Source organism: Monodelphis domestica, chromosome 3, assembly GCF_027887165.1.
Source record: "Monodelphis domestica isolate mMonDom1 chromosome 3, mMonDom1.pri, whole genome shotgun sequence".
NCBI classification, from domain to species: Eukaryota; Metazoa; Chordata; class Mammalia; order Didelphimorphia; family Didelphidae; genus Monodelphis; species Monodelphis domestica.
Window position 1 is genome coordinate 374,632,057 of NC_077229.1, and position 25,298 is coordinate 374,657,354.

General features: G+C 34.7%; 1 protein-coding gene and 1 long non-coding RNA gene across 2 annotated transcripts in view; one reads left to right on the forward strand and one right to left on the reverse strand.

Moving 5' to 3' along the window:
* Window positions 1–25,298, reverse strand: part of FBXL7 (F-box and leucine rich repeat protein 7) — a 515,131-nt gene that overhangs the window by 278,429 nt on the left and 211,404 nt on the right. The gene's annotated exons all lie outside the window — the stretch shown is intronic.
* Window positions 14,197–25,298, forward strand: part of LOC103095643 (uncharacterized) — a 30,766-nt gene continuing 19,664 nt past the window's right edge. Inside the window, exons 1-2 of the long non-coding RNA XR_008917789.1 lie at window positions 14,197–14,324; window positions 15,323–15,373. This is a non-coding gene — a long non-coding RNA (uncharacterized LOC103095643). The remainder of the gene's footprint in view (window positions 14,325–15,322; window positions 15,374–25,298) is intronic.

Consider the following 25,298-nt stretch of genomic DNA (forward strand, 5'->3'; position numbering starts at 1 on the left):
GGAGTCTGGAGGTGGAGGCCCCTGAGACTGTTTCTCCATTTTGGTCATGTGAGTGATAGGGACTGATCTCTTTTCTTTGCCTCAGCTATCTAAGGGCTTGGGCCTTTGGCCCAGCCTAAGGAGAGGGGGTATTTAAGTCCTATTCCCTTTTCTCCCCTTTCTCTCTCTCTCTCTCTCTCTCTCTCTCTCTCTCTCTCTCTCTCTCTCTCTCTCTCTCTAATACCTTTCTTCCTCCTGTTTGTAATTAAAAACTCCAAAAGGTTGACTGCTGACTTGAGTTTTCATTTAGGAATTACATAGCTGAATTCCTTGGCGACCTTAAATTAATATATATCAGTCTTTTAAAGTGATTTCGATATCACAAGGAAGTCAGGAAATTCAGGAAGAAGAAATGAGAAGGGATAATATTCCAGTTATTGGATACAGGAAGTAAAAATGCCTGGCATCAGGAGATAAGAGTTTCTTGTGCATAGAACATAAAGAAGGCCTAAGCACATTGGATGGACCCTGTGTTCAAGATTCCAGGAGGACAGGGACAAAAAGCTTACAGAGGTAAAGGCAATTCTAGGTTGTAGTATGTACCCTCAGATGAAGCAACCATCTTGATGAGAGACTACAGCTTGAGGTTTGGAAGCATTAAATGCATTAAATATTTGCCACATGATTTTGAAGTTTTGTCTACCATAAGTCAGGGACAAGACCTCTCGGTGTCCCTGTATATATTTCATCCTCTCCTCATCTCTGAAATATCATGTATGCCATCTTTCTTCCATGGAATATCCTCCCTATTCCTCTCCATTAAATCACTTCTTTCCTTAGTGTCAAGCCAGTAATAATAAAAACATTAACAACCTCGACTCATATTTATTTATTGCCTTAAGGTTTACAAAGTACAAATTATCTAATTGATTCTCATAATAACTTTGGGGTTAGGTAGTTATTATCCCCATTTTATTAATAAGTAAACTGAGACTAAGAATATATAAATGACTTCCCCAAGTCCTCTTAGCTAATAAAAATGTCTGGCAGAATACTAACTCATGTCTTCCTGACTCCAAAGCCAGCAGCCTTCATATCAGTGTGCCTTTCTGTGATTTCACACCTTTGCAAATGTTTTTTGAGATTAGCCACAACTTGGCTTCAGTAATTAAAATGCATGAAGAGTCACTCTCTTCCTCTTCGAATATCTTGTTCTTCTATCAATGAATGCATTTACTCATACAAATTTATAAAATTTGGCACTTTATTAACAGTATATCAAAAGGTTAAATCCTAGTTAGTGCTTAAATTCAAACAATCTGCAAATTAGCAAAATGTGTAATTAACAGATGCTTGAACTAATTCTGTTTACATAAATAATTATTTGTTTTCAAAAAAGCTTCTGTCTAGATCATTCCACAAGTGCAAATGAATGAATATGCTTTGGATATCTGGACCTTTGGCTTATCAAATTCAAACTGCTTTCATTGACTTAAGGACCTAACCAATGAAAAGCTTCTTTCCTTAGATCAGTAATAAGCCCTAAGATTAAAGACCATTTCTTGAATTTTCTGGCTTTATTCAAGCTGCAAAATTGGTCATTGTAGTCTCTGGATGTGATACACACAATAATATCAATTCAATCGATTTCTCTCATTCCTTTGCAATTTCTTTGGTGATAGATATTTGTCTTCTATTTCCTCTTTTATGTCACAGAAAAGTATTTTTTTCAGTAGTGAGTATGAAATCAACTTATTAACTATCATAAATAGCATCACCACCATCATCCCAGTAGCTAAAGAGTTAATATTTCAAATCAAATTCATGTACTATTGAAGATCAAATTCATTACTGTCCTTATGTTAATTAAATGACAAAAGAGTATTTTAAAGGCAAGATTCAGCACATACTATGGATTAATAAGGAATTTTCTCAAAAATTGTAGAGAACATTACAATTTGTGCATTATTTTTAGTACTTCAAATTTGAAATATTTTTAAATTTCTAGTATTTTTACAACTTTGTACAATATTATAATTTTCATTTCACATAAAAGGAAACTTAATATACGAGGAGGAAAAATGATACACACAGAAAAAATAATAGAAGAACTCATATTCTCTGATTTCCAGTGGTTCAAATAAACCAGAAATTATAAAAAAGTTATTTTCAGAAAAGTAATATCTAAAACAATTATTTTCATAACTTTGAATTATACAAGACAAGGATCAGTTTCCTACCATTGAAATTCAGCTTATCTGAAAAACCATGCCTCCCATTCCATTTGGTTAATGGGGGTTATGCTGCATGTCCTTTCAGATAGCTGCCATTTTTACAGCTATTCTTTGAAGAAGACCTCTGCTGTGTTCTTCCACCATGTGTGACCAACAAAATTTTCCTTTTGAGATGCTGGTTAAAATTCCCACCCTCCCCATGGTGTCCTAGAACACACAGTTTACATCAATTCAAAGGGGAACTCCTGGAACCTGGTGGGCATATGCTATGTGTCATGAGGACACACTGCTGAAGGCGGAAATGCCTGGACAGCCAAGACCCCAGGGGTGTCAGAGGCCGCAGCACTCGAGGAGTTAAGTGGTTCCATTGAAGTTTGCTTTGGCTGGTGTTCAGCTCTCTGGTCTAGCCTAGCTTTGCTTTCACACACAAATCTTGGAACCAAGCCACTGAAGTCAAATCTGCCTAAGTATAGTGAGAAATTGTTACTACATTTAAATAAATGAATTATTTAAAAACAACATAAACAAGTAAAAAGAACAGTGTAAAAAAAAGTTCTTGTTTTATGAGTTCCAGGTTTAAAAGGAGAATTTGGGGGAAAAAGTTAGAAATTGCCAATCTAAAAATTTTAATTTCCAGCAATGTTGCTTCTGAAGAAGAAAGATAGGAAAAAAGAAAAAGAGGAAGAAAGATGAACAGACAGAAAAGAAAGAATAACAGACAGAAAGAAAGGAAGAAAGAAAAAGAAATTTTCTCATGTTTCAAATGCATAAACAATGCACAGTCATGCTTCTCTAGTCTGATCTTTTCTGTCTACATTCTGACTTCCAGTGTTTTCAATGGACATGGCCTAAAAGTCTAAGGGTCCAGGAAGATCACAAGGCAGAAATGAGGTTTCCTTAGTACTGTCCAAAGGTCTTGTATTTGCCATTATAATTTGGAATGACCAGAAGATCAGACAGTAACCTTGTTTTGCCAGAGTGTCTGATAAAAACTGAAGACTTTCCAATCAGACATAAACATTTTTTAAGCCAGTGAGTCACAGCCTGTATCCAAGAGCTAGTTCAAAACATGTGCAGATATGTGTACAAACAAGTGCACATGGAACAAGATTTCTTGTTATAAGAAGTCAAGTGGGAATTCTGCAGAACAGTCAAACTGTGAAGCTGTTATTTGGATATCAATTACTCGAATATAATACTTAGTTGATAGTCTTATTTGTATGACAGAGAAATAGAAAAAAGAATAACGATGCTAAAGTGTGGCTTTAATGTAAATTATGCACACAGTAAGAATTAGAAAAAATGAAAACATTTGTTTATGTAAAGTGTTTATACATTAAGTAATGAAGCAATTCTTTTGCATGTGATTCAAGCCAAAAAAATCTTTTCCTTAAATATATTTGATGAATGTAAGAGTTTGGATTTGCATCATCCATCACTCTGTGTTCATTAATATCTTCATGATGTCGGGAGGACTAGAGGAGGGTCTCCAGGATTCAGGGTGGCCCCTCTCCCATGAAAATGGACACTGACAAAGTTATATAGGTCAGGTAGGAATGGATAGCAAGGAATCTGAACTGTGGTAAAGGTTCTTACATCAGGGTGGTCAAAGACAAGATAATTGGAGAATATTTATTACAGGGCTTTGGTGAAGACTAAAAGAAATAATTCACTAATATGCTTTGTAAACCCTCACTCTGTAGTCATGTCAACTCAAGATTAATATAAATGGTATTTCTACTTGTTGACCTCCAATCTTTGCCTATCTCTTCCAGAAAACCTCTGATTCTCTAGTCAGAATTAAGTTTCTCTCCTCCCAAAGAATTCACAACTTCTTGGCATCTCTGTGTTTCTCCATCGGTCTTTGTCCTTCTCTCTATATTAGGCACTATTATGGCATTTGCTATTTATTTGCATATTTGTGTAAAAACTACATTCACTCCCATGCTATTATAAGTTCCTTGAAGCTAAGGATCCAGTCTTTTGGAAACTGATTCACTAAAGTTTTCTCTACTGTTCAGCACACAAGAAATGCTAAGCTTAATGAGTCTAGGTGCCAAAATATCAGTTGTATCATCATATCAATATGACAGATAACATCTCCATTTTATCCCAATTTGGCAATCCTACCTCCTATTTTCCTTCTTGCTCAAGGTCAGAGCTACCTAGCAATCCACCCTGGTATGGAATCCTACTTTGATTAGGCAATGGGTTCCTACTTGCTCATCTTAGGCTTTGGTTGAATAAAATTGTTAAAACACCCCACGAAATAGATGAATAATATATGTTGTTTATAAGAAATCAGGTAAAGTGAGAAGCTAAGTTGGTAGGGAATGAATCCTAAAGACAAGAAACCTCCAAGAAATAAAGGAATGGAGTAGAAAAAAAGATGATTCCCAATTATGGAGATAGAATTTCATGTCTCTAAGGTACTTTAGACATCACCTAATCATGCCTTTATTTTATTTTATTAAAAACACTTACCTTCTCTCTCAGTATCAATTCTAAGACAGAAGCCAGTAAGGGCTAGGCAATTGGGATTAAGTGACTAGCCCAAAGTCACATAGCTAGGAATTATCTGAGGTCACATTTGAACCCAAGTCCTCCTGACTCCAGAACTAGAACTCTATTGATTCTGTTACCTAGCTTTCCCCTGTGCCTTTATTTTAAAGATGAGTAGACTCAGATCCAAACAGGTGAGGCATCTTCCTTCTAAGGTCACATGGCAGGTTAGTGCCACAGCAAAGACTCGGACCCAGGTTTCTTGATTCCTAGTCCAGTGTTTTTTCTACCAGGCAGAATTCCTTCTGAATCCTAGCAGTCATACACTTGTGTGTCCATTAAATAGCATGTTGAGAGAGATTATAGATAGAGTTAAAAGGAGATTTAAAGGGTGTCTAGGACAACCTCTTCATTTAATTGATGAGGGGAAAATGGTCTAGAGAGGTTAAATGTCTTGTTAAAAATCTCAGAGGTAGTAATTGACAGAAGTTGGGTTTAAAGTCCTGTCCTCTAACTTTATATCTATTATTCTCTAGATTGTAACATGTTGCTTATCATATAAGAAAATTCAAAAGGGATTCTATGGTTTCAAAAGCCAGTAATTGAATTATAATGCAAAAATACACTTATAAACAGCTTTTCCAAAATAGGGCAAATAGACTTTGGTCTTTAAGAGATATTGGCAAAGTCCAGTTTCGTATAATGTAACTAGCACTGAAGGTTAATAATGAAACCCAAGTTCTAATTCTGGCTCTACCATTCATCAGTCAGGTAACCTTGGACAAATCACAACACAGAAAGATAATAGTATATGGACATGATGATAGTATAAATAGGTTCCAAATTCATTCAGTGAATATAACAAAAAATGATAATAATGGTATGATAGAAATCTGGAAAGAAGAATCCAATCAATACCAATAAGATCTGTCCTTAGTCCAATTACATTGTATATTTTGATCAATTGACTTTTCTCAAGACATAGTGTGCTCATAAAATCCATAACTGATACAAAGGTGAGAGCCAAAGTCATCAAAAATGATGTGAAAACAGAGTTCCAAAAAATTGGGACAGATAAGAACATTAGGTCAATTGTAAGATTAAATTTTTTTTTTAAATATATTTTATTTGATCATTTCCAAGCATTATTCGTTAAAGACATAGATCATTTTCTTTTCCTCCCCCCCACCCCCCATAGCCGACGCGTAAGTCCACTGGGCATTAGATGTTTTCTTGATTTGAACCCATTGCTTTGTTGATAGTATTTGCATTAGAGTGTTCATTTAAAGTCTATCCTCTGTCATGTCCCCTCAACCTCTGTATTCAGGCAGTTGCTTTTTCTCGGTGTTTCCACTCCCATAGTTTATCCTTTGCTTATGAATGGTGTTTTTTTTCTCCTGGATCCCTGAAAGTTGTTCAGGGACATTACACCGCCCCTAATGGAGAAGTCCATTACGTTCGATTATACCACAGTGTATTAGTCTCTGTGTACAATGTTCTCCTGGTTCTGCTCCTCTCGCTCTGCATCACTTCCTGGAGGTTGTTCCAGTCTCCATGGAACTTCTCCACTTTATTATTCCTTTGAGCACAATAGTATTCCATCACCAACATATACCACAGTTTGTTCAGCCATTCCCCAATTGATGGGCATCCCCTCGTTTTCCAGTTTTGGGCCACCACAAAGAGCGCAGCTATGAATATTTTTGTACAAGTCTTTGTGTCCATTATCTCTTTGGGGTACAGACCCAGCAGTGCTATGGCTGGGTCAAAGGGTAGATATTCTTTTGTCGCCCTTTGGGCATAGTTCCAAATTGCCCTCCAGAATGGTTGGATCAGTTCACAACTCCACCAGCAATGAATTAATGTCCCTACTTTGCCACATCCCCTCCAGCATTCATTACTTTCCTTTGCTGTTATGTTAGCCAATCTGCTAGGTGTGAGGTGATACCTCAGAGTTGTTTTGATTTGCATCTCTCTGATTATAAGAGATGTAGAACACTTCTTCATGTGCTTGTTAATAGTTTTGATTTCTTTATCTGAGAACTGCCTATCCATTTCCCTTGCCCATTTATCAATTGGAGAATGGCTTGATTTTTTGTACAATTGATTTAGCTCATTATAAATATGAGTAATTAAACCTTTGTCAGAGGTTTCTAGGAAGATTTTTTCCCAATTTGTTGTTTCCCTTCTGATTTTAGTTATATTGGTTTTGTTTGTACAAAAGCTTTTTAGTTTGATGTAGTCAAAATTATTTATTTTACATTTTGTGATTCTTTCTATATCTTGCTTGGTTTTAAAGCCTTTCCCCTCCCAAAGGTCTGACATGTATACTATTCTGTGTTTACCCAATTTACTTATGGTTTCCTTCTTTATGTTTAAGTCACTCACCCATTTTGAATTTATCTTGGTGTAGGGTGTGAGGTGTTGATCTATTCCTAGTCTCTCCCACACTGTCTTCCAATTTTCCCAGCAGTTTTTATCGAATAGTGGATTTTTGTCCCAAAAGCTGGGATCTTTGGGTTTATCGTATACTGTCTTGCTGAGGTCGTTTTCCCCCAGTCTATTCCACTGATCTTCCTTTCTGTTTCTTAGCCAGTACCAAATTGTTTTGATGACTGCTGCTTTGTAATATAGTTTGAGGTCTGGGACTGCAAGGCCCCCATCATATGTGTTTTTTTTCATGATTTCCCTGGATATCCTTGATCTTTTGTTCTTCCAAATGAACTTTGTTATGGTTTTTTCTAAATCAGTGAAGAAGTATTTTGGTAGTTCAATGGGTATGGCACTAAATAGATAAATAAGTTTGGGTAGGATGGTCATTTTTATTATATTGGCTCGTCCTATCCATGAGCAGTTAATGTTTTTCCAATTGTTCAAGTCTAGTTTTAGTTGTGTGGCGAGTGTTTTGTAGTTGTGTTCATATAGTTCCTGTGTTTGTCTTGGGAGATAGATTCCTAGGTATTTTATTTTGTCTAAGGTGATTTTGAATGGGATTTCTCTTTCTAGTTCTTGCTGCTGAGCTGTGTTGGAGATATATAGAAAAGCTGATGATTTATGTGGGTTTATTTTGTATCCTGCAACTTTGCTAAAGTTGTTGATTATTTCAATTAGCTTTTTGGTTGAATCTCTAGGATTCTTTAAGTAGACCATCATGTCATCCGCAAAGAGTGATAACTTGGTCTCCTCCTTGCCTATTCTGATGCCTTCAATTTCTTTATCTTCTCTAATTGCTACTGCTAGTGTTTCTAGTACAATGTCAAATAGTAGAGGTGATAATGGGCATCCTTGTTTCACTCCTGATCTTATTGGGAATGCATCTAGTTTATCCCCATTGCAGATGATATTAGCTGTTGGTTTTAGATATATACTGTTTATTATTTTTAGGAATGACCCTTCTATTCCTATGCTTTCTAGTGTTTTTAATAGGAATGGGTGTTGTATTTTATCAAAGGCTTTTTCTGCATCTATTGAGATAATCATGTGGTTCTTGCTAGTTTGCTTGTTGATGTGGTCAATTATGTGGATGGTTTTCCTAATGTTGAACCAGCCCTGCATCCCTGGTATGAATCCTACTTGATCATGGTGAATGATCCTTCTGATCACTTGCTGGAGTCTTTTTGCTAGTATCCTATTTAAGATTTTTGCATCTATATTCATTAGGGAGATTGGCCTATAGTTTTCTTTCTCTGTTTTTGACCTGCCTGGTTTTGGAATCAGTACCATGTTTGTGTCGTAAAAGGAGTTTGGTAGAACTCCCTCTTTGCTTATTATGTCAAATAGTTTGTATAGTATTGGGGTTAACTGTTCTCTGAATGTTTGATAGAATTCACAGGTGAATCCATCAGGCCCTGGGGATTTTTTCTTAGGAAGTTCTTTGATGGCTTGATGGATTTCAATTTCTGATATGGGATTATTTAAGAATTCTATTTCCTCTTCTGTTAGTCTAGGCAGTTTGTATTTTTGTATATATTCATCCATTTCTCCTAAATTGGTGTATTTATTGCCATATAATTGGGCAAAGTAATTTCTAATGATTGCCTTAATTTCCTCCTCATTGGAGGTGCTGTCCCCCTTTTCATCTTTAATGCTGTGAATTTGCTTTTTTTCCTTCCTTTTTTTAATTAGATTGACCAGTACTTTGTCTATTTTGTTTGTTTTTTCAAAGTACCAGCTTCTTGTCTTATTTATTAAATCAATAGTTCTATCACTTTCGATTTTATTAATTTCTCCCTTAATTTTTAGGATTTCTAATTTGGTTTTCTGCTGGGGGTTTTTAATTTGATCGCTTTCGAGTTTTTTCAATTGCATTTCCAATTGATTGATCTCTGCTCTCCCTTGTTTGTTAATATGAGCTTTCAGGGATATGAATTTGCCTCTGATTACCGCTTTGGCTGCATCCCAAAAGGTTTGAAAGGATGTTTCGCCATTGTAAGATTAAATTTAAGAAGGATGGATGTAAACTACTATACCTGAGTTCAAAAGTCAATTTCACAATTATAAGATAGATATGAATATCTTGACAACATTTCATTTGTAAAAGGCCTTTCAATTGTAATGGAGTAAATGTTCAGTATGAGTCAACAGTATTGTGGCAACCCAAAAAGTAAATGGGATTATCATCTTTATCAACAGAACCAAAATGTTCACTGTTAAGTAAAGTGATGATAATTCCTGTTGTCTTTAGTACTATTAAGACCAGTTCTAGGGAACTCTGTTCAATTCTAAATATCATGTCTTAGGAAAGATGTTGACAAATCAGGGTGTTGTGTACAGGAAGGCAAATGAGGATAGGGGAGGTCCACAAAGTTATGTCATACAAATATCAGCTAAAGGACTTGAAAGTGTTTAGCCAAGAAAAAGGAGGCTAGAGGGAGTAGCAAAAAATTATCTTAAAGTATATGAAGGATTGTCATATGGAAGAGAGATTAACTTTGTTTTGCTTGGTCCTACAAGAGGGAACTAGGAGCAATGACTAGAAATTGTTGAAAGATGGATTTTTTCTCAATATAAGGAATGGTTTTCCATTAGAACTGTTCAGAACTTGTCTGAGCTGCCATGGGGGGTAGGGAATTTCATTTCTCTGGAAGTCTTCAAGTGGAAGTTGGATGATATCTTAATGGAGAAGAAGAGAATTTTCTGTTTAGGTATATATATTGGCCTTGATTACCTCTGAAGTTTCTTCCAAAAATGAGATTTCTAAAAATCTATGACAAACATCTCTGAGACTCACCTTCTTAATCTATAAAAAAATAGATTGGACTATATTGTTGGTTGCCAAGGTTTTTGTTCGGTGAACCTCTCAACAACAAAAGGAGTACATTTACAAAATAATTCATTACACTTCTCTTAATATTCTTTTAGATATGTAGGTTAAATATAAAGTTGTCAGAGTTTGGTGTAATTGCCATATAAATACCGAAATCATGATAATTGTAAATTTGAAAAAAAACTTTATCCATAGAGCCTACTGAGTTCTAAAATTCTGTGACTGTGCCCATATGCAAAATGCTTTCCAAATCAAAATATTTTTCTATTATTCTATATGGATTATATATTTTACAAATGAATGTGATAAAAGATCTATCAATAAATTTTTAGAATTAGCATTTAAATCAAAATACTTTAAGAACCAAGTAGGAAATTAGACATTGAAATTAAATAAATAAATAAAGCTGAATCCCAATTGGCTGTTGAATAATAATGGAGCACAAATAAAACCTCATTTTATACAACAGAGATTTTCCTGGAAAGTTATTTTTAAAAGATTTAAATAAAAAGAATGTAAGTATATTAGGAGAGGTTTTTAAATTGCAGTATATATTTTTATAGAGTAAAGACTTATCTGTCTAAATAAATGCTCGCAACATCATTTCTACATTAAAAAATCTATATTTTCATATTATGGAAAGAAACTGTATAATATAGAACCATACTCAGACTTTCTAGAAAAAAAGCATCAGTTAATAAAGTATAACTGGATTACAAATCCTATTCTCAGTTTGCAGTTAGCTTTCAGTTAGGTATATTGGGCAAATGTTTTTATCCATAGTTCCTTATGAAGCAGGGCACTTTATTCTGTGTATAGAATGCATATGGAAGATACTGTGTTGGGTACTCCAGAGAATTCAAAAGATATATCTATTTGTCTCTAAAAAGCATATAATTTTCTCAGTTTCATTTTACATGTCCCACTCAAAGCACTCCCAATGTGATGTGTGATTTAACAATTGAACTTGAGTCTTAATTACGAACTTATAATCAAATCCAGAAAAAAAGAAGTTTAAAGCAACTCGGTAAGACTGCTAAGGCTCAAGGAATAATAAATGGTCCATTCAAAGTTAATGCAGGTCTCAGAACAGAGGATATTTCGTCAACACTCAGAAAAATGAAATGAAGTTTTTCTTTCGTCTTGACTTTCAGGGAGGTTTGGTGGAAAAATCATCAAAATTTCCATTTCAACTGATCAAAAATAGCTTTTAGCTTCTTAAAGCAGATTAGCAGGGAGTTGTCTTTTGGATAGAGCTGCCTGTCAGACGTTGATCCTAAGAACTGGAATCACTAAGGTGGTCCAAATCCTTTGCAGGTGAGCAAAGACTTCCAAAGAATTAAAAGACCTTCCAGATAATTGGGTTGAATGAATTTATATACATACACACACACACACACACACACACACACACACATATATATATATATATAGTAAAAAAGTGAAAAACTAATGAAAGGTGAATCCTTTCTTTGCTCTAGCAAAATGAAAAAGAAAATTCCAGAGACTTCCATTCTTACTTGAGATGACTGTAATCTTAATTGTATTATTTCCTATTCCTTTCCCTTTGTACTCTTACACAATTATATATTGAAATGATAAATTAGGTCCTCCTTTCTTCAAGACACCTGTTTACAAAGTCTGGATATAACTTGGCTTACGCCAGTGCCTGATTCAAATGATCTATTTTTGTTGTGAGCTACAGATCATGATAATCCCTTAAATCCAAAGTAAAGCATTCCTGTTAGGGGTTTTCCCCCCTTACTTAAGCATTTATACTGTGTAGTTCTACAGGGTCTCCAGAATGGTACACTAGAGTCAGAGCCCAGAATAAGGGAAGGCAAAGCAGACCTAAGACACAATATGCTCAGGGTGGGGTGGGTGAAAAGAAAGCAACAAGATATATATTTAAAATATTTATTATGAATATACATTTGATTCCAGAACCTGGAGTTCCTGTGATACATAAGTATTTATTTTCTTTTGTGATATTGCTACATGTATTATAAGAAAAGCTTGAAATCTCTGATGGATAGCAAATTACACACAGAGGGAATCACAATTTTAAGAAATGGTAGAGGGCACACAAATGCTTTGTCCTGGTTCTGACTTCTACCCCAGTTAGGTGGGAACACCAATGGCTTCTGAGTACAAGTAAATGTCCTCCTGATCCCCAACTTATAAACTCAAGAGCACTTCAGCCATATTTTATGTATCCTTGGAGAGGATTAATTTAATTTTGATTTCCTCTCTCTGTGTTTGCTTTGGAGGTTTTCACATATATTGCTGAAGTTGACTAGAACTTGGCAGTGAGAAGGCTGTAATACGATGTATATCACTTTAGCCTTACTCAGCCAAGTTGGCCAGCACTTCAATAAAAACAAAGAAGAGGCCATGAGGACAGTTCCATCTCACATTTAGGGAGAAGACTGTGGCCTGAGAGGTGGCAAGATACACTATTTTTGATCAATGCATTTCCAAGCAGCCAGTTTTGGCTTCAGGAACCTGTCCTGGAATTTCTTATCGTGCAGAAGTGAGAATAGAAGGATGGATGTTTCTTAAATCAATCAGAATTCCAAAGGAATTGATATCAAGTTGGATCTACTCTTTTTTCCAATCTTCATTATGGTAGAAAATTCTATTCAAATCAGTTTAACAGAAAAATAAAACAAAGTTCCTACTGCCTAAGAGCCCTGAGGTAGATGCAGAGGAAGAGTAAGAGTTTTAATAAGATACAGTCCCTGCCCTCAGGAAGTTTACAGTCTAGCATAAGGGAAAGAAAGATTCACTGATAGCTGTACTACATAGTAATTGTAGAAGGGCAGAGAAAAGTGCTATGTGAAGTCCAGGAGGAAAGGGTGTTCCTGATGGGTGTGTGCTCAAGGAAAGCTTTATGAAAAAGGGTTAATTAAATTGAGCTTTATAAGATGGGTATTAAATTGAAAGGCACAAAAGGGAGAGGAGGACAACCTGGGTCTATGAACTGCACTTCAGTATGATTAGAACCCTGTCTATATAGGGCCATAATAACAGAAACAACATCTAATATATAATCTTTTAAATTTTTCAAACCTTTACACACATTCCACTGGATCTTCATAATAGTTCTATGAAATAGATATTACTGGCATTGTTATCATCGCCATTTTACAGGTAAGAAAAATGAGTTTGGAGATAGTGAGTGACTTGCCCATATTTGCATAGTTAGTATTAGAGACAGGCTTTAAACCCTGGTCTTCCTAACTTGAATTGACTAAAAAGAGTAAGACTGGAAAAGTAAGTGACACCAAATCATAGAGGACTTAAATGCTGGGTGAAAGAAAGACTACAGCTTTTATACATTAACATAAAAAGAGAACCTGAAAACTTTGGAGAAGAAAACTATCCAACAGAATGACATTTAGGAAAGCAAAAGCAAATGAATATCTTCAGAGATCTAACCTAATCAAAGAATGAATCTAGGCCACTGGAGAATCTTCATTTCTGACTCTTCCACATTTTTAGATGGTCAGAGATAAAAGAGGTTCAGCATATTATGTCCAAACCCTTTATTTTATAGATGAGTAAATTGAGGATCAGAAGATTTAAAAGTCACAAAGAGAATTAGAAGAAGTCCCATGTTTATTTTTTTTTCTACTGTACTGCATTTCCTTCCTTGGGTTTTCACAAAATTCCTTCAAAGTAAATAGATTGTCCTAAGGGAATAGTCAGTCAGAACATTAACAACTCTCAAGACTCTTTTCTATCTTTTAAATTTGTAGCCTGTTTCATAAGTTACTTGAAGGCAACAATAGCATGATGCAAGTTCTTGCTCTGTTCCATTATTGATAACATAGCAGTCATAAACAATGATTGCTCAGTTTTTCTTGATAATGTGACGGTTTTTATAGTAGATGAAACATTGATTTTTTAACCCCTGTTTTCACTTTTAGCCATGCAAGAGAACTTATGTTTGTATGAGAGAACATTGCTTTTTCAAGTTGAGAGCCTTTATTGCATTTGTGGTCTTGCACCAAAAGAAAAGGAAATTAGTTATCTCAGAGATGAGATACTGAGGCAGAGACTGTGTTATGTACTGGTATACAGAGGTTGTAGATTTAGCACTTGGATCTTCTTCTTTGTGGCTAATGCCTGTTGTTTTTCATAGCTGAGATGCATTTATTTCATCTCCTGATTCCAATGTTCAAGTAAGTCTGCTTTCTTTGGCAGGATCTGTAGACACAGTCCTGCACTTAGTATGACTGCCTGGAGCACCACACATGTAACTTAAACCTGGAGCAAGAAACTCACTCAATGGACAGATGAGGCTCTTGTAGGGCAAGATGCACAGATCACTCATCTCGGTGAGTCTTCTCCCTCTGAGAAGGTAACCAGGAAAGGCACTCTAAAAATCAAAGGAATTGAGGTATTTCAGTGACCATAGTCTGGGAACAGATTATTTAGAGCCAGAAAGGTTATTGCTTCAGAGTCTGAGTAACAGGTTTTTTTTTTTTAAACTATGCAGTTGTTTGTTAAAAACATAACTATATTTTCTGCTTCTCAACTTTCCATGGACAAACTAATCCTTTGGCACTATTACTATGTTGCTTTTAAAGATCCTTATAGGGAGTCCAAGAAAGGATGAAGACTAATCAGAAGACAACATAAGAAAGAATGACAGGATATTCTCTTTTTTGCCTTTTCCTTCTTTATTTTGCTCTCAAATCAATATTTCATTCAGTAGACACTGGCAAAGAAATTACCACCAATTTTGGGAGCTAGAAGGAACTTTACAGGTCAAACTACATAATTCTTTCATTTTTAAAATTAGAAAAACTGAGATCTGGAGAGCGACAGAGCTAGTGGAATGTCATACTTAGTAAAGTGAGGTCAAGAAGATTATCTAGGTATTTTTAGCTTAACGATATAAATTCTCAAATAGTATAAGGCTTCGCTAGTTGTTAATGAAGCTTGGCAGAGTCAAGACTAGACTCTAGGTCTCCTGACCTAAACTTCAGTGCTATTTTCTTAGTATTTATTTATATTATGTTATTATATTATTTCCCACCACACTGTCTCATATTAATAGCAGGTTTTAAAACAGCAATACTTTCAAATATCTAGAAAAAAAGAAAGTATAACATTCAAATGTATAACATTCAAATGTATAATCAAAAGTATAGCAAGTCAAAGGAAAAAATATCAATATTTTTATAAATAATCCAAATGCCTTTTTGTAGGTAACAGACACCCTTTGTGCAAAGAAGTTGCCTACAAAATGTCCCCTAAATGTTAGTGTTCCTTCATTGGATCATTGATCTAGTATTGAAAAGCCATTTAATTCCATCCTTCTGTTTTATAGGCAAGAAAACTGAGGACCATGAAGTTTAGATGACTCACTGAAAATCACACGGTAAGTATCAGAGTAAATATGCAAAACCAGATGCAAATATGGCTTCCTATTCACTGTGCCATGCTGATTATAGTCTTAGTCTGTCTCTACTACATTCTGTTATTGATGTCATGTAGTATCATACAAACAGCATGACATTAAAACAACAGAAATGAAAAATCATCTTCTACTCACTCTTTTTGATGCTAGGAAAGTACTTCATAAAACCAAGGGGTTAATTATATTAAACACCCATTCAAAATAGGGAGTAAACATCACTGGAGGAAAAATGAACCCAGAAAATACATAATTGATGGAAGTTATGTTCCTGAATTGAGCAACCAAAGGTATATTCCTAATACCTCAAATCATGCCAGAGTAAGATGAAATATCTTGAGGAACTACAGAAAAGGAATTTAGGAGATGATTCATTTCAGAAGATTTTAGAATGAGAGAAACTGAACATTTCTCCACATTTGTGTACGTGAAGTTCAGGGCATACAGAGTTTTATTTCATTGTTTCATCTGTGAAATATTTGCAAGGCATCAAAACTTTCTCTATGCCACAGATGGATAAAGATGAAGCATTTTGAACATAGAAGAATCTTTCTAATACACTTCAAAGGCACAAAATACAAGTGTTTCACTAATGCAATCTTAAATTAAAAGCTTAAATTAAAATCTTATAAAGAATGTCTTTTTCCCTTGAGTCCTGCAATTTTAAATATTTGGTTTTTATCAGTGGCATATTATGTATAGCAGAGAGTAAATAAAGCTTATTAAGCATAAACTTTCTTTGTAAGTGAATACAACATAATTCTGGTTATCCAGAATAATGAGGAACATGAAAATAATAAAGTGTTTTATATAAAGTCACTAAGAGGAAAATGTGATTAAATTCATTTTGCAAATAGATACACCAAGACAGAAAGAAAAATAATGCAAGTAAATTGGGAACATAGAAGCATTACTAGAATTATAGAGTTAAAAGGGATCATCTGACACTACCCTATCACTTTACAAATGCAAAACTAAAGCCCAAGAGACACTGACTCTCCCATATTCTTAGGGGACAGAGTTCTCCTGACTCCCAGACTCAGATATCTTGTACTATACACTCTTCTGCCTCTGAGATTTCTGAAGAACTGTTATCCATTACAGTAGGTATTTTAATCTGCTCAACCATAGGCTATATTGTCTTACATTCTAAAACCACAGGAACATAAAATGGAGGGCTGATTCTGTTACATTTAATTTTAATAATGTGAAGTCAGGGAAACTTGTTCCTGGCTGGGTGGTACCATCATACTGACAAATAAACCACAAAGGACCAGTGGCACTACAGTACTACTGTTGGGTCTCTGTATAGGATAACTCTATCTGAAGGGATCAAGGATACTGTCTGTGGGCACAGCACTTAAGTCCAAGATGAGGCAAATTCAAGGAATTTTACAAAGTACTCAGGACTCCTCAACTCATTATTTCAGTAATAAGGATCCATATTGCAGATCACCTAAAGAGCAATGAAAAGATGTGTATAGGATAAGTAAGCTGCTACAAGTTGCCTGTGATGACATTGACTGGAAAAGTGGCATAAAAGACATCATCAAGACTATTTAGTGCTGGATAAGGTGGAGGGAAATATATATGCATATTTAGAGTGAGAGACAGCAGATGGATGGCAATGGTGTTTCTATAGAGGATTAATGGAAATCATGGAAATTTCATAGAATTAGAAGCTATTGATGAATGGTGACCTCTGTTGGTGGAAAGAATTCTCATATCAATAAAAAAACAAATCCATCAAAGTAGTTCTCCAAGTACAGGCTTTAAAATTAGATCTCTGCACAGAAATGACAAATTGGTATATCCTAAATTACTCCCTACCATTAAAATGTTTTGAAGATAACAGTAATTATACCTTATAATTTCAGTAGGCATTTGTGCTAAGCATAAGGTTAACAAAGATGAGTTATTTTCATTTGTAATCATTTTTTTCAAACATGAGCAATCCAGCTCCACACCACACACACATACACACAATTCCTTACTAATATAAAATTGAGTGATGCTCTCACATATCACTTTAACTAATCAAGGTTAGGTAACTGTGCACAAATTACTCTGATGATGAATAAAAATGATTTTTATAAAAATTAAAATAGAATTAGTATTTAAATAAAAAAATGAGAGAATTAAGCAAATTCAATCTCAAGATACTTAAGGATGAAAGTGGAAGGACAACAAACAGAAGAAAAATAGGAAAATTCTTCAATAGTTTTTTAACCCTTATTTTCTCACTTAGTAACAACTCTAAAACAAGAAGGAAGGGCTAGGTAAACAAGGTTAAGTGACTTGGCCAGGGTCACACAGGAAGTATCTGAAGTCAAATTTGAACCAAATTTGAATCCTGACACCAGTACTTGAATTCTATCCACTGTCCCATCCCATCTAGTTTCCCCTTGCAACAGCTTTTTAAATAATAAATTTTCTTTCTTTTATTTTCAAATAGAGAAGGACCACTTTATTTAGACTCTAATGTGAAAAATCCAAATATGCTTTCGCTGGAGGAAGAAATGAAACCAAAGAAAACAAAAATGGGAAAATAAGTTAGATTCAAATAAGGATATTTAGCGTATGTCTCAATTTTAGCTGATGAAGTTATGAGGACTTTGAAAGATTCATTCATAAGGTGTTGGAAAAAATGGGGAAGAAAACAGGTGGGGAAAATCTCAGACCTCATTACTAAAAAAAATGGGGGGGGGACTCAGGGGACAGTAAATGATGCTTTGGAATCAAAGGACTTGGTTTTAAATCCTCTCTGTATTATATATTAACTGTGTGATAACTTGGACGACCTCAAGGGGTTATGTCAAATGCAGTCCTTCAATATCTAACCAGTGGTTTGCTGCAACCAACACAAAGGAGCCGGGAGCCAAAAGTTAAATTTTCAAGGAAGAGCATTAAAACCTCAGAAATTGACAAACACAACAAATTGATATTGTTTTGCTGATTGTCTACATTTAGGAAGATGATAGAAAGAAGTTAATAATATAGCTTAAGTTTAAAATTTAAATTGTGTTTATGTTCACAAATGTACATATTTTCATGCATGCAGTACACAATGTGCATAACACATACCTGTACATATATAAATATATGTTTGGATATACACATATGCATGTATATTTGTACAGGCATGAAAGATATAAATATAACTATATTGACAGATAGGGGATAGACAGAGAGGAGAGATTTGATTTATTGAATATTTACCATTTAAAATCTTTGATCTTATCTAAAATAGACAAAAATCAGAGAAAACATTTCATCAGTTATTTTATTTTTCCAGTATAGATATTTTAACTTCCTTTAATGTGTTCAGAAGCAACTTAAAATCTAGTAATAAAGGACTGTGCATAAATAATACATTCCATAAATATTAAAGAATTCTAGGAAACAATTCAATAATGATTTAGGTGATAGCAATGAATTACAGATGAGGAGACTGAGGTTGAAAAAAAAGTAATTCTGCTTATTTGGATTAATATGAGTAACAGTAATTGTTAGTATGAACTGAATGACCTATTACTTTAAGGTTTGTAAAGTACTTTAAACAAATAATCTTATTTGAGCCCTGAAATAATCCTATGAATTATGCATTTCATTGTTAATATCACCACTTTACAGATAATGAAATTGAGCTTAATTGATTTCTCCATAGTCAAATAATTTTTAAGTTTCTAAGGTAGGATTTGAACCCAGGGCTTTCTGATTCTAAATTTAGCACATGACCCTCTATACCAAATAGCTACACAAATAGTTACTGAAAAGCAAACAAACTGTTTTTAAATAGCTACAAAAACCTACAACTTATTGATTTTGTTATGAGGACAGAAATAATACCATATGGTCATCATTCTATGTTATAACATTAATATTATATGGGGTAATACATGCTCTTGGTTGACCAAAATAAATACATTTTTACCTGTTCTATTTTACCCTGTAATGTTCGAGAATGCATAGCTAATCTACTTGAAACATTTTGATACTCCTTCCAATGAGGTCCTGGAAAAAAGTGACATTGAATTTATTCTAAGAAAACAGACTATCCACTGACACTTTCATAATGCTATGAGTCTTCCTAGTGGTACTCAAGTTGTCAGTACTGGAATTTTAATGATCCATCTGAAGGGAAACACTTTGGGTGTCTGTGGAAAGAGAAAAAAATCTTTGAGCTAACTAGAAAAACTTAACTATTTCAGATGACATGGGGCAATTGTAAGACTCCCAATAAACTGCAGAACTTCAGGATTAGCCAAAATGAATATCACTTGCAGACTTGTGGCTAGGAGGGATTAGGGTAGACTTTAGCCTAGTGAGGAAAAAAGGAATGCCTTTTTGGGGTTGAAATGTGAAACGTTTTTCCTCTTTTTGAATTACAACCAAACAATCTCAAGGTAAACAGTGAAATTCCATATACTGTGTGAGCTGGGATAATGAGCTCAGTGTAGCTGTGCTGCTTCCTGGAGTAATGTGATATTTGACCATGACTGCTTTCCCTCCCAACAGAAACACTAGGCTTACTCACGGTGGATTTATTATTTATAATTCATCCATCTCCAAAGACTCAAACTCTTACTCTTGGGTGGCACCTATTGTATTTTTCTCAATCTGTTAGTGATACACAATTTTTTGTATAAGAGCCTAAGGAAATCAGAAGTTGAATACTTATTTATCTTACAGGTCAGATATTGATTTCTTACACTTACAAAAATCCCAAATACAATTTTATAGTCAGAGACTACATATGTCTCTTTTCCACCTATAGGATAGGAATTATATCTACGATTTCACTGGGATAGGGAACACTATGGAGTGAAAAATTCAACAGAAGTCATTTGGCACTTTCTCTTTAACTTATAATTTTAGAGAGATGTCTAGATAACTGAGAGTTTTATGTGACATCCCCAGGTTCACAAAGCCAGGTGATAGCTGGAAGGAAAGTGGAACCCAGGTCTTTCATATTTCAGGGTTAGCCATTCACTTTGCCACACTTTCTCTACTCCAAAAGCAATCTCTCAAAAATTTATTTTCACCATCTCTCTCAAATATACTCTTTATTCTCTTCATCCCTGCTAAATATCTGGAGGACAACGTGGCATTCTCTCAAAAATTATGTCTTTACAATGTTGACTCCATCACCTCCAATATCTCAATAAGGTAAGTATTAAAAGTAATCTTCTTACTCTCCGGTAGAATGTTAGGAATGTTAGAGGTGTTCAAGTCCAGCCTCTTAAGGACTTGGATGAGTGATTGTTGACCCTTTCTTGCAATCGTTCCACTTATTGGCATGTTTTACTCTATAGGAAAACCAATTTGTCTTTTTTTGTGGTTCACTCTAAATATTAGAAAACTATCCTTATGCTGATCTGAACTTGCTATCTTATCTCTTCTGCCCATTGCTCTAAGTTGATAAATCTCTCTGTTTTACTGAACTTTTGTATCTACCTTAACACTTAGCCAGTGACTAACACATTCTGGGAACTAAATGTTTGTTGAATGAATGGTTATGTTCAGTAGTAACAAATATTTGACCTTGGAGGGTAAATTAGATTTTTTTTAACAGTCAGAAGTAATTCAAAGCCAAGTCTATTTTATAAGGTGGGCAATCAAACTGAATAACAGTATTTTTTTAATGACACAGGGGAGGCTGAGGCTCTGAAGAATAGTAGGACTAAAGCCAACCAGGTGTCCACACTATCTGGAACCAATATAGTGAACCACTATGCTGCCTACTAAGGGAAAGAGAGCGTTAGGTCAGAAAAATCAAGCAAGTCAAATCTTCTATTCTAATCAGCATTAGGATCAGACCCATGGGAGGTCACTGTCCTTCCAGCCTAGGCAAGATTGGGAGACCTAATCTCAAAAAAAAAAAAAGCAAAACAAACAAAAATTATAAGATAGTCAGATTGATTAATAATTTTCAGGTGTTCTTCTGAATCTCTTCATGATCATAGACTAGACCAAATAATAATTTAATAATACCCTTAATTTTAAACAAGAATAAAACCAGGTAATGAACTTGTTAAAAGTAAAGACTTCTGGTAATAAAAACAAAACTTTGGGTGTAATAAAAGTTTCAAGACAGTTTTAAATGATTTGAAGGGACTTTCAAATGCTCTAAAACTATGCAATTCAATGTTCCTGAGAAGTGTCACTTAGTGATTCTAAAATGTCTTCAATTTTCTATTATGCATATATTCTTATATGATCAATCACTTGGCTATAGTCACAGAGAGCTATATTTTCCCTGCTTTTAAATCAAGGGAAGAGGCAAGGGCTCATGTTGGTTGATGAATACATTTACAAAAAGAACAAATAGGTGAAAAAAGTTACAAACTACTCCTTTAAAAGAGTCTAAAAGCAATTAGATACAGTTTAAGCTAGTGTGTTGCAATTGTCTGGTGATACTTCAAATCTTTTTTAAATGCATGTTCCCTAATAAGATCATTTTGTGCATAAAAAAGACCATCAAGGTAACTAAAATGCCTAACCTATTTAAATCTTTCCATATCTCTATACCTAAGCCAGAGAATTATTTATTTTTTCCAGATGAGTTACAGTGTATTTAGTCTTGGCCTACACATCAATAACACTATTACCAATAAATAAGTCAATTAAAAAAAATACATTGATTTCAATCAAAAGAAACCTAGAAATATAAGTTACTAACACTTGTAGATCTATCTTAACTTTCCACTGCAGAAACGGACCACACATATTTTGGTCACTAAATCTTTGCCACTGGCCATGTAACATAAGCAAAATGATACATCTAGATGAAAAGAGAGATCATAAGCAAAAAGTAGAAATGTATGCTCATTCTCAATTCCACAATAATTATCAATTATTGGAAAATATCACCCCTTTCTTTCTCCTCCCCTTCAGCTTCATATAAAGCTGGAGCATTTGCATTAGCCTATATCACATGGGGTACCTTTTCAGAGTTTGAGTGCCCAGAGGGTGAATTCAAGCTGTCTGTGAGCCCCCATATTATGGGAGAGAGCTGAGGGAGGACATGTTTGCTTTGGGTGGCTGGACATAGGGATGGGGCATGGAAAATTTTCCTCAGGTGCTGGGAAGAGGGTGAAAGGGGAAACTAAGTTTCTGTTCGGCACATGGGCCATGTCTTCACCAACACTGGCTTATGATAATGTATTTGTTCATGAGAATGACTACAACAAATGCATATTTGTGTCTGAATTCCAGCTTTGGAGAGGAGAGATATTTTTTCTTTGAAGGTGGACAACACACAGAATTTTAGGGGTGTGTGTATGTGTGTATGTATGTGTGTAGAGAGAGAAGATGTGTGTGTATGTTTGTGTGCTTCTGATTTCCAATTAACCTCCCTACAGATTTTGCAGAATTTCTCCTTAGTTGATATCTGGGTCTTCCTTTACTTCTCTGAACTGATATAACTCATTCCCAGGGAAAGAGATCACTTTTGGTACTTTTGGTATATTATAATATACATATATACATATATATATATATATGTATATATATATATATAAAATTTATCTTATTTCTGTTGTGGATCTTTTTAAAGATGAATTCATTGTTTCTAGATGGTCTTTTGCATAATTTGAATATGATGGAAAGGCTCAAGGCTTCAGAAATATGAGTATGTAGTAACCTTTTCTTTTTAAGGTATGGCAAAGGAAGGCAGTTTGAACTTAAGAAAAAATATTCCCATAGACTAGCAATATTTAGGGACATAGTTAAAAATTCTAGTCCGGTACCCCAAACTCTGATCAGAACAAAGACTCATGGTCCCTAATCCTCCTCCTTTCAAGGAAGGATTGAAATATGATGGAGAAGTGGACAAGATTACTGAGATATTTATTCATGTTTCTCAAGAGCTACATTTAGGCGGCTTGTGTAGATATAACCCATTAGCTATGTGGGCCATAAAACACCTACCTCCCAAACCTCACAAATTTTATAAAAGTCTCATTTGTATTTAGAACTTATGTGTTATGTTGTTAAAAAAAATAAGATAGTTTACTTTCAACCATAAATAGATGACACAAACTGAACTATTCAAACAGGGGCCCAATTTATATTATCTAGTGGTTAAGATAAAATTATATCAGTTTCTCAAGCTTTTGAACAACTTTAAATTTATAACATACTGGACTTGACACACATGAAAAGATGCAATTTGGAGTTCTAACTTTAGACTTTGGTTATTCTAGTAAATTCATGCATTAAAACAAATTTATGTTCTTAGAGATTTCCTTAATTAAATTAATATTAATTGTGATTATTGCTAGAAGAACTTACCCTAAGATAAATAAAACATTGTAGCAAAAATAATTAGAAAATGAGTCTAGTTCCTGCTTTCCATTGGGTTCTAGTTCCTGCTTTCCATTAACTGGCTTGCCCAAATTAGAGAGCCATGTAACCTTTCTGGGCCTCAGTTTCTTTATCTATAAAATACGAGAGTTGGAGAAAAATGATCTCTAAAGTTTCTTCTAGCAAAACACTTTTGTCAATATATAAAACAAAGCCTATAAAGTTGAAGTATGATGGCAATTGACAGTTATGTTGTTAACTCTGGAATGAATAGTAAGGGACATGAGAGATATCCCTCCAGCAATTGAATAAGGAGACAGATGGGTCTCCTTTATTGTTTGATCTTCAAGGCTGTTCTCTGGGAATATCTCCTTAGTTTAGTTTTTTTTTTTTTAAACACTTAACTTCTCTCTTAGTATCAGTTTTAAGACAGGAGAGCAGCAAAGGCTAGGCAATTGGGATTAAGTGACTTGTCCAGGACCACACAGCTAGGAAATGCCTAAGACCAGATTTGAACCTAGGTCCTCCTGACTCCAGACCTGGTGTTCTATCATTTGTGCTACTTGTCTGCTCTTATCCACTTAGTCTTATCTCCCCATGCCTAATGTAATGGGAACTCAACCATAGACTACTTTCTTTCATGGATGGAGATTATCCTGAGAAGACATTGAAATCAGTCTGACCAAACCTCTGGTCTCAGATAACCCAAATGTAATGATGATCTCTCCTCAGCTGAGTTTTTGCAGAGGTGCTTTTATGAGACTCACATCCCAGTTATCTAGGGTCAGGGCCCAGGAAGGGCTGGATACTACAAAAATATTGTGCTCAGCAAGTTGAATCAGCTACAGATTTCCTGTATCTAGTTCAAATAAAATAGAAGAGTGCTTACTCTAATTTAAAATGACATTCATATCGCATTTCAGTGATAATGTATGAGATTACTGCAAAAAGATCTCATTTTCTTTGTTTTATTTTAGATAAAGTCAGCATACAAAAACATTTTGGCCTGAAATCTTGCTAATACTCTCCTCAGAGCTACAATAAAAACAGCAACAAATACACCAAAACTAGTTATTTTTTCGCTACTGCAAAAAAAAAAGTATAACAAAGGTAAAGGATGAAATGAATCAACTAGAATTTACTAAGTTACTACTCTTTGCCAGGTGAAATGCCAGGTACACAAATATAATAAATGAAATCATTCCCACTCACAAAGATTTTACTAAATTCAAATACTGGGAGATAATAAGAGCATGTGTCTTTGTATTCCTATGTGTCTATGTGTGTATTTTTAATCCAAATAAATAGAAAGTAGTTAAATAAAAGAGTGTGAATGGGAGGTCATTAGTAGTTGATAGGATCAGAAAGGGTATCACATTGAATGTGATTATTGAGTTGTGTCTTGAAGGAAGAGAGAGAATCCATGAGGTCTAGATGAAGAGGAGAGCATTCTAGGTACTGCATACAATCCCTGGAAAGGCAAAGATAAAATAGGTGGAGTGTTTTGGGTGAAGAACCAAGAGAAAAAAAGTCAGTTGGAATAATTACCAAATGCGGCATGGAGAATGAGGTCCAATGAAAA